Genomic DNA, 9,319 nt, shown 5'->3' with positions numbered 1-9,319 from the left:
AGCCCTCACTCCTAAGCATGTATATTGTTTTGGGAAATGTATATATTGAGCTAAATGCATATGGTAGAAAGGTGATGTTGATGTGAAAAAAGTTCTAAATATTAAAAATGAAATACCCCATACTTTGATATAGTGATAAATAAAGTTGATCGAATGCAAATTGAGGTCAATTAAAATGTTTAAAAGTGATAAAAGACGAAAGGAGTAGTTTAGGATAAAATATTTCGCAAGTGAGAAAATAAAAATAAAATAATAATAATTTTATCAGAGGAGAATTTGTGAGATAAAAGGCGATTCGGAAGTCAAGTGAGGCATAATAAGGTATTTCAGGTACCAAGGAGACAAGATAAAATTTTTAAAATATTAATATTTAGCCGGATGTCGAAATCAGTCAAGAAGAAAGATCATATGGTTGATTCAAGTGGGGGAGAAGATGACAAGCCCGACTCTATAAAAATATTTGTCATGACATACATGTGATGGATAGCATGTTTGCATGCTAAGAGAGTCCCGAAAAAAATTTACAAAAGTCGGTATTATACCTAGACGTACAACAAAGTTGATTTAAACCTCGAACTAGATCAAATAGAGAATTTACGATGAAATTAAGAATTTTAAAGTCCCAGAATGGTTTAATATGGTGATTCGGAGTTCGAGGATCAATTTGGAGTCAAACCGAAATTTTCGCTATCTAGGGGCAAAATGGTCATTTGCCACCTGGGGACAAAATGGAAATTTTTAGAAAAGATTTTTGGCCCCATTTGACTTATTGGAGTAAGATTTGAGGTTTAGAAGTGAAAAATTTTAATTTCGGTATAATTTGGAGTAAAAGGGTAAAATGGTAATTTTGCCATTCGAAATCAAAAATTTAATTTTTGAAAGGATTTTGATCAAATTTAATTATTTGGAGTGTGAAATGAGTATGAGGAGTGAAAATTATGCATTATGGCAAATTTTCAATTTTTGGGGTAAAAATGTAATTTTTGAAAAGTTCGGGGGCAAAAGTGTAATTTTGAAAAATTTGCTCCACCAAAACTTTGGAAAAATCTGGAAATTTCACTTAAGACTTGGATAAGTCAAAGGGAATGCATGGTGGAAAAAGTAGGACAAGTGGATGGCTAGAAAAAAAAATGAATTAATAAAATATTTAAAATATGAATAAAATAATATTATTTCATTAAACAATAAAAAGGCATAAAAAAAATCAGCCCACCCATTCTTCTTCTTCAACATTCGGCCAAGCAAGAAACAAGAGAGAGAAAGGAGAAAATAAAACCCTAGCCAAGAAATTTAAAGGGAAAATAGGTGGAAATTCAAAAATCAAGTGAAAAAAGGTAACATTTCTTAAATTTGTCTTGTGCTTTACCTTTCCCATGCATTTTCCATCATTTTTCATGGTTGAATCATGTGATTTGAGGATGATTTGAATTCTGGTCATATGGGTTTAGAGAGAGAAAGTTGTTAGATAAATTTGATTTTGAGCTATGTTAGTGTTTAGTGTTAGTTTAGCATGTTTATGAGTAAAACAACAAGAAAAATATTTATCTTCTCCATGAATTTCCCTAGGCCGAATCTAGCCAATGGTATGTGAGGATGAGGTTGACTTTATTTTAAGAGAATTGGGTGGAAAAATGATGAATTATGAGGTTGGAAATTAAATGGGAATTTTCGGTGCAATAAATTGAAATTTTTACCCACTAGGGGTAAAAGCGTAATTTATAGTCCGGACTGATAAATTGGACCAAATTCACAGTCATTGAGGTATTGTGGATATAATTGGATAATTGAAATTGAAATGGATGGAATTGGAGTCGAATTGGGGATTTTAGGAATTTACACCGTGTATAGGCGAGTTAGGTCGGACACCGCAATTAAGCGATTGTCTAGACATTTCAAATCCTATCTAGTGCATACGCATGGATAAGAGCCTGAAATAATTTATGATAAATTGACACAATTTATTGAATTTTGTGTCATGGATTATGGATAGGTGGTGAGTCAATTGTTTCGGGTAAGAGACTGCACCCGAGGGCGGAAGATAGGAGTATTTCTACTCCTAATACTGTGAGTAAACTTATTATCGTCTTAATTATCTAGAGTAGTTTTATACAATTGTGTGATTTTATGAAAAATGGGTTTAAATGGTAAATTGCTATGTTTTAAGAGAAATTGTGATTTTATAAAATGATTTTATAAATTTTCTGAAAAATCGAATATTGGTTTTGAAAATAGAGTAATTGGAGACTGCCTGCTTGTGTTGTAAATTTATGGTTTTAAATTGAATGGCTTATGACAATATATGAGCATGAATGGCTAAACTGATTTTGGTGTTAGAATTATTTGTACTGTGTATTCAGCCTTGAGAGGCTAGGTTGCGATAAATTGCCATGTCATGCTAGAATGAATTTTATTGATTGGTGGATTATATATTAATTATTTACTGCAGAGGGGGTTCCGTGGACCAGCCTATTAGAGGGGCACGGTAAACTCCATTATATTATTACCTCGAACGGAGAGGCGCGTAGGGTATCTCCTGGGGTAAAGCTTAGGGTTCACTTCACGCCAAACCACCACGTGAAGGGGAACTCAGCCAACGCCAAGGAACGGCTGTATTTTTCTCAAACTAAAATATATTTTAAGTGTATACAAAATTTTAATAGCCTTGGCGGACTCGGTTAGATGCCCTGCGCAAGGTATCACCGAGTATGAGTTTTGGCACGAGCCAAAGTTTTAAGAAATTCATAAGCCAAGTTGATTACTCGATTTATATGGATTGATTTTATTTGGTTGAAATGAACTGAAAGGTAATGAAATTACGGTATGATGACTTATTTTAATTGTCTCCATTTACTCGGCTTTAGATACTTTAGATGGTATCTGTTTACTCACTGGGATTATAAAATCTCACCCCTTCTTCCTATACATTTTTCAGGCTCAGGACAGTTTGTAGATAGTCGAGTAGGACGAGAACTAAGCTCGGAACTGCATTATAGAAAGTAAGAGTTCACAGTCTTACATCCTCTTGGTCAATTGGAGCCCACGTGTCATTGCAGATCAAAACTTATATTTTGGTTATCTGTATTTCTATTCATACAATTTTTACTTTACTTTCATGTGCGAAAAATTATTTACGAATATTTCTATAAAAATTTATTTTATGAGAAAATAGAATATTTTATTAATTATTTTTGAATAGTACTAGTTGTTAACAATTTGCTTTCAAATGAACGTTTTAGATACTTATTTTGTTTTTAAATCATTAAATATATATTTTCTGCTTACCTATTACGTTTTTAGCAAGTTTTGAGATTTTTGACGAAAAATTACGAAAATGCCCCTATGAGCCAGAAAATAATATTTTATTGTTCTTATTTGAAAATGACTTATGATTTTTTTAAATGCGAGATTTTATAATTGTTGCTCACCGGGGAGATGCGAAAGTTGATGCTAAGCCTTACGGGGTTTCGATAGGCATTCGGGGTGAAGAATGTCTGTCGAGGCCTCGTGGCGGTTGTCACGGGCTCGATGGGGAGTTTCGGGTCGTGACAAAAAATCACCCCACTACTTACAATACAAAGAAAATAAGTTTTGGGATGTAAAATTGTAGAATTTTGAAAAAAGAAAAAGTAGAATAAAGTGTTGAACAAAAGAAAAGTTCAAATGTGGAAGAAAAGGTTTTATGTGGAAAAAGAAAATAAAGCTCTATATATAGGTCTTAGAATAATTATGTGCTTAAGGTGATTTATGCCACATTATATCCTTTATCCTACCTTAACCCTAGCCATACATTACAAGCTTTATAAAGTCCTATTCATCCCTAGCTTTGTGTTAATCTACATTAGTGGAGAGAGAGATGAAAGTAAACTTATGGAGTTCTTGGTATAAACTCATCCAGATGTCATGATATTCTTGATAAAAGATTTCACACACATACATGGAAATCTATTCGATAATGTGCTTGCATTGGAATTGAAACATGAATTTGAATGATACCTATATTTTTCCTTAAGTTAAAGATTGATAAACATACTTTTGACGAAATTATGGGAGATCATTGACGTTGGTGCACTTTATCTCTAGTAGTTGCTTTATTTATGTTGTTTTCACCATTTAAATTGCTTTCGTAAGTTAGTTTCCTTTCTATGTTTTGCTAGAAGACTAGCAAAATCTTAAGTTTTGGGGTGTGAAAACTCTACGACACACATGCACAACATGCTTGCTGGCCATACGACACTAGCCGCACAACGCTGGTTGCACCAAGTAATGCACATGGGACTATTGGAGGACTAGATGGATTGGAGAGACTCATTTGGGTTGGGACAATATAATTAAGCCTCAAGGCTTAATCATCTAGGAATTCTATTACCTATGGAATTCTTCTTTATTTAATTTACTTGCACTAGGACTTTAGGCTAGTGTGTTCTAATAAGGATAGAACACTTTTTATATTTATTTTATTCTAATTGTACTACAAGTAGAATTAGAGTTTTATTGTGACAGAGACTATCATACTATAAATAGCCACCTTAGGCTTAGTTATTTTTCATTTAGGAATTCAAGCAATTCAAGCTATTTGCTTAAGATTTAGGTACTTTGTTTTTCTCTGAAACTAATATACTTTTATTTCCCCAAAATTCTTTTTCTTCGAAAGTTCTCTATGTTTTCACATTATTTCACATTATTCGAGTTAGGCTTGCTTAGTCTTTCATACACAAGACTTAAGATCTTAGCTAAAGTTTCAAGCCCATGACGTAAGGGTCATCTTAAACCTCAAGGTCATGAATGGCATGAAAATTCGACCAAAAAAATCCAAATAACCCAAAACAGCAAGTTACAATTGATAAGCAAAAGGTTTGCCCAAAACTAATTCACCCTTTCCTTATCAAATGTGATCCTCAAGGTTTTTTTTTTTTTTGAATAATTGGGGGAGGGGGGATTCAAACCCTACTCTTTAGGTAGGGGGATTATGCACCAATCAATGAGCCAAATGTTCAGGTGCATCCTCAAGGTTAAATCAGAAAGAGTTATGTAATTTTTAGGTTATGGTAGTTTAATGTTAACCAAGTTAGATAAGTAATTGACTGGGGCAATTAAAATTTTACTAAGATTATAAACCTAAAAGTTTTAAGACTATTATACAAGTCTAGGTTTAATATGACTATAACTCCTAAAAAGTTTAGGATACTTATGTAATTCAGATTCTAATAAGATTAAAATTCCAAATTGTTTAGAATACAAGGATTAGAACTCATTACCATAATAAAATTGGATTCCAGTTTAATTAGAATACCTAATTAATTAGGACTCCTAATGGGATTAGGATTACTAGTAAAATTAGGACATTCAATTGATTAGGAAATCAATCAGTTTAGGGCACTTAAACTTTTATGAAAAAATTCCTAAATTGACTTTCGTAACCTTCCTAAAATGTTTATAGACACTTTCCTAAGTTGGTTTTTGTACCTCCCTAAATTATTTTTGGAAACTTATCAAATATAGAAACTTTCCTAAACCATTTTCGAAAACCTTCCTAAAATTGATTTTGGAAACTTACTTAAAATGATTTTAGAAATTTTCCTCAAAGATTTTTTATAGTTTCCCTAAATTGTTTTCGAAAACTTACCAAAAATGGAAACCTTTCTAAGATGGTTTTGAAAACTTACAAAAAATGAAAACTTTACAAAATGCTCGTTTGGCCTGGATTTTTTCAGTTTATCTACCTTTTAAAAACAAAAGTCGGGCCAAATAGGGATTTTAAGAAGCTTTGAAAACAAAGTAAATTTTTTTAAAGAAAATATTTTTTTTAAAAGAGCTTTAGGAAAAGCTCTAGAGAAGAACTTTCTCTTCTCTTTTTTTAAAATCACACTTCCTTTCCCTTTAAGGAGAATTTTTCTTTTTGTTTCAAAAATGTCCTCATCTATTAAAAATAATCTTAACATTATCCTTTTCCATTTTTATATGATTTATTTTTAAGTATAAATTTTATGTTATATAAAAATACTTTTTATATTTTTAAAAATTTGTTTTAAATAAATAAAAAAAATAAACTTAAATTTTTTTCCATTGTGAATGAAGAAATTTGTGATTAATAGAAAGTTATTTATTAAATACCCTTTATGATAAGTTTCACCAAAATTAGAACTTATATAAGTTGTTTTATCAAACAGCTTATCTATAAAAAAAAAACTTATAAAAGTAAATTTAAAAAATAGATTTAGCTTAATTTTAAAAGCTATTATTTTTCTTAAGAGCTTCATAATTGCATTTAAGCTAAAAGGAAGCCAGGCCAAACAAGCTCTAAAATTCTTTTTAATAACTTATTTAATTGGATTGGGAAACATTGCAGCAAATGTTTTAAATTAATATTTTCAAATTGTTTGATTAATACTTGTTTAATAAACTTATAAGATCACTAACTTGAATTAAACATATGTTTTATTTCATAACATGATTATGGATGGGTATGGATGCGGATGATTATGGACTTAGACCCATTGGATGTTGATGAATGTATGGTTATATTTTCATGGTATTTTTTAAGTAAGGACTGTAAGCCTTGCCCTTCTCTTTATTTTCTCTAAAGTTATAAAATTCTCTTCTCATCTTACTCCCCTCGAACGTAACACAATTATGTAAAAGTTATATAGTTTATAGAATTAGATTAGGATTGAATTTTATATAATCTAAGAGATTGTGGCCAACAAGAAAAATCAAAATAAAATAACTTGAGAAAATATCAAATCAAACAAGCCTAGGATTACAATATCCCTCACACTTCATCTAAATCTTACCTCTCTTCCTTAACTTATTTCAATGGGGAGAATTGCTAACCTAGAGTCCTAAATTATTTATAAGGGTCTCCCGACTCATCTTATAAAAATATTTATTTTAACCAAAACACTATATCCCTATGTGAATTGAAATTAAAACAGATTCATTAAGTTCAGCCTCTAATCTGGCTACATATGGCCTATAGGTATATCCCTATCCTATAGGCAAATCAATTAATATGATCATATGCTATCCCAATTTTAGTTTACACTAAACTCCCTTTCCCAAGTTTGTTTAGGTTCCTAGATCAATTTAATTGGTGGCCAAGCAATTAAAAGCATTAAGAACAAATTGGAATAAACAATTCAAATCCCATTCAAGATAAGTAAGAAAGAGATTAAAAATCTAAATTTCATGTGAGTTCAATTGCAATCCTAGAAAAAGAAAATTAGCTACTCATAATTGCAAAAACAAATAACATTATAATAGATTCAACCTGTCAAGACCCGGAACACCCATCGGGCCCATGACAACCGCCGCGACGTCCCCGATAGGCACTCATTACCCCAAATGTCGATCGAAACCCCGCAAGGCTTAGCATCAGCTTCCGAATCTCCCCGGTGAGCGACAGTTATTAAATCTCACATTTTAAGAAATCATAAGTCTTTTCCAAATCAAAATAATAAAATATTATTTTCTGACTCACAGGGGTATTTTTGTCATTTTTCTTTGAAAACACCAAAACCCTCCAAAAACATGGTGTAAAAGCTAAATATGTTCATACATACTTTAAATCAAATAACTAAAGTATAAAATTACTTTTACAATGACACGTGGGCCCCCAACTAACCAATAAGATGCGAGTCTGTGAACTTACAATTTTGTCGATGCAAGGCTAACTGAAGTCCTTGATGCAATCGGCTATCTACCGGCTATCCCGAGCCTAAAATGCGGGGAATTGAGGGTCGTGAGATTATAAAATCTCAGTGAGTAAACAGACACCATCTAAACTATCTAAAGGCGAGTAAATGGAGACGAATTAAAATATTCTTTTCCAATGTATGTTTCATAACATGAATATTCAATTTACTCAATTAATCAACATGGCTTATATATCTCACAAAACTTGGCTCCTACCAAAATCATTCTCGCGGATACCTTCGTCAAGGTATCCCACTAAGACCGTCAAGGCTGTTAAAAATTCATATTTCACATAAAACACATTTTTCGTTGAACATCACAGCCGTTCCTTGGCGTTGGCTGAGTCTCACCCTCACGTGGTGGTTAACGTGAAGTGCACTCAAAAGCCCACCTCAGGAGATACTCTACGCGCCTCTATGACTGAGGTGAGAATATAAAGGAGTTTACCGTGCCCCTCTAATAGGTTGGTCCATGGAGCCCCCCCCACCACTGCAGTAGCTAATCTTTCATCCACCAATTGATCAAATCTCAATGGCATAGCATGGCAATTACATTACTAACCAATTTATCAAGGCAAAACAAACAGTTCATATTTTTCAACACAAGTATAAATTCAGCCAATCATGCCAATTTATCACAAGCCATTTAATTCAAATCATAATTTTACAACACAAGTAGGCAGTCTCCAATTACTCTATTTTCAAAACCAGTATTCGATTTTTCAGAAAATTTATAAAATCATTTTATAAAATCACAATTTCTCCTAAAACATAGCAATGTACCATTTAAATCCATTTTCCATAAAATCACACAGTTGAATAAAACTACTCTAGATAATTAAGACGATAATAAGTTCACTCACAGTTTTTGAAAACTAAATTCGGGTACTCTAACTATTACTCCTCGGGTGCGATTTCTTTGTCCTTGCTAGAGGATTCGCCACCTTGACAAATTGCACAATTAAGAGGTTTACTACTTTGGTACTAAACCAAAATAAACTAATAAATACTAGTAATGCATGACATGAAGTGCAAAATGTCTAAATTTTGCCTAAACGCGATGTTAGCCTATTTCGGTCTTTTACCCGATAAATCGATATACGTGTCCGTTTAAACTCCAAATTAATTTTTTTCAGTTTCTATACCTCAATTGCACCCAAATTGACTTAATGTCCCTCAGTGTGGTGCAAATTATTAGTCCTGACAGCAAATTACGAAAATACCCCTAGTGGGTAAAAATTCATATTTTTGCTTTGAAAATTCCCATTATTTTTCTAGGCTCATAATTCATCATTATTCATCATAATTCCTCAAATAAACATCAAGATCAGCAGTCAATATTCCCCTAGAAAATTCGGCATAATGGGTTTCAATGGGAGAAAGTTATTTCTCTAGCTTATTTTTGCTATATTTCAATATAACCTAACTAAAATCACTTAATTCAATTAAAATCAACCAAAACTCAAGCTCAAAACTCATCCATGGAGGTTTGGCCAGCATGGGTGTCCATACCCACTTTCTAATTTTGCATGGAAATGAGAAAAAAGATACATGGGTAGTGAAAATCACAAGGAAAATCAATGAAATTTACCTTTTCAATGCTTGATTTCTTGATTTCTCTTGATTTT

General features: G+C 32.1%; 1 long non-coding RNA gene across 1 annotated transcript; it reads left to right on the top strand.

The window, feature by feature from the left end:
• Nucleotides 1,294-2,961, top strand: LOC108661283. Its single transcript, XR_001927038.1, has 3 exons — nucleotides 1,294-1,334; nucleotides 1,991-2,064; nucleotides 2,933-2,961. It is a non-coding gene; the product is annotated as an uncharacterized LOC108661283 (long non-coding RNA).

The sequence above is a fragment of the Theobroma cacao genome, chromosome 3 (assembly GCF_000208745.1).
Source record: "Theobroma cacao cultivar B97-61/B2 chromosome 3, Criollo_cocoa_genome_V2, whole genome shotgun sequence".
Taxonomy (NCBI): Eukaryota; Viridiplantae; Streptophyta; class Magnoliopsida; order Malvales; family Malvaceae; genus Theobroma; species Theobroma cacao.
This window is presented reverse-complemented; position numbering and strand designations above follow the sequence as displayed.